Raw genomic sequence first — 1,977 nt, 5'->3', positions numbered from 1 at the left:
GAGATAGTAACTTTAAATACCAACAGAGAGGGAAGGAGTCTTCAATTCAAGTATCAATGCTATCCCCTTTGTACATAAGGCAGATAGAGACCCGCAACATAGATATTGGCTACCTAAAATGAGGGGGTGATAAAGGCATGAAGTAACTGGCTTACAAAGTTTCAAGGGGAAGTTTAGTTTAACAGTGTGTGGGGAAGTAAGAGTCCCCAATGAATAGTTTTCATCTTGTCTAGAGGTGTCTGGTTGAATAGATGGGGATAAGATTCTTATGATTCAATAGTGAGTAATTGCTATGACTAATTGTGACTGTCACAATTGTAAAGGTAGAAGTTTTGTAGCAAAAATGGGGGAGTAGTTAATCTTACAGTACAGAAATAAAGTGCCCTGGGACCATCAAGGGAGAAAAGCACAAGAGGAATGCAAGACCTTATCTAGAGAAGCAGCTATACCAGAAATGGAGGCAGAGATGGGGACATGGAGAGAGGGAGAAGCTAAGGACTCTAGATTAATGAGAAAAGAGGGACTAAGAGCTGGAAGCCAGGAGGCAGACTTGCAGAATGTGCCCTTTGGTGGTATAAATTATTATATAAGCTGGAATGTTAAAAAAAAAAAGTGAATAGAGAGAAATACTGTTAACTGATGGTACACGGAGGGGATTATAATCATTGTAATGAAACAAGTTGTATGATTTGTTGAATGTAAAACTGATGATCTGCCCTGTAAATTTCCCCTCAATTCACAATAAAACTTTAAAAAAAGAAAGAAAACAGACCAAATTCAAACACTGACCCTAACACTCAACAAAATAGAAAGAGAGCATCAAAAGACGCCCACAGTTAGTTACCAGAAGAAAGATAATAATTAAGAATAGACCTGTCATAAAGAATAAAAAAAGAACAGAAAGCATTAAGCCCAGAAACTGATTCTTTCAAAGAATCAATAAAATTTAACAAACCACTGCCAGACTGACAAAAGAAAGCAGAAGCAAATAAAACACATAAGAAATAAGATAGATGATATTACAACAGAATCAACTGAAATAAAAAGGATAATATCGGAATACTACAAAAGAATGATACTAAAACAAATTTGAGGAAATGGAAAAATTTCTCAAATCACATGATTATCTCAATTGAAAATTCATTTGATAAAGTCCAACACCTATTCTTAATAAAAGTTCTCAGCAAATTAGGACTAGAAGGGACACTCTTCTAAGTAATAAAGGACATTTATACAAAACCAACAGACAATATTATTTTCTATGGAGATTGAAAGCATTCCCCTGAGAATGATAACCAGTAAAGGTTGTTCTGTATAACCACTCTCAGGCAACACTGTAGTCAAAGTCCTAGCTAGAGTAATAAGGCAAGAAGAGGAAATAAGGGCATTCAAATTGGTAAAAAGAAGTAAAACTATACATAGAAAAATCCAAAGATGCCACAAGAAAGCTACTGGAACTAAGAAAGAATCAACAAAAGATCAATATGCACCAACAAAAAGAATTTCAAAAATGAAATCGGGAAAACAGTGTCATTTACAGTAGCCCCTGAAAAGATGAATATATAAGAATAAATATAACTAGGGATGAAAAAGACTGATATAAAGAAAACTACAAAATATTACTGTAACATTGTAACAAAAACAGGGGAGTGGTTAATCTTACAGTCCAGAAACAGAGGACCCTAGGACCATCAAGGGAGAGGAACACGAGTGGCATGTGGGATCCTATCCAGAGAAGCAGCGACACCAGAGATGGAGGCAGAGATGATGACATGGAGAGACAGAGCAGCTGAGGACTCCAGAGAAAAGCTGTGTGCTGGTGGACAGGAGGAAGGCTTGCAGAATATGCCCTTTGGTTGTTTAAATAATTATATATTTCTGAGTGTTTGGGTGTACCTCCAAAAACAAAACAAAATAAAACCTAGAAGCAAATACTGTTTAATGACGATGCACGAAGGAGACTGTAATTGCAATGGA

The sequence above is a fragment of the Chrysochloris asiatica genome, unplaced genomic scaffold (assembly GCF_000296735.1).
Source record: "Chrysochloris asiatica unplaced genomic scaffold, ChrAsi1.0 scaffold00199, whole genome shotgun sequence".
NCBI classification, from domain to species: Eukaryota; Metazoa; Chordata; class Mammalia; order Afrosoricida; family Chrysochloridae; genus Chrysochloris; species Chrysochloris asiatica.
Note: the sequence above shows the minus strand (reverse complement) of the source record.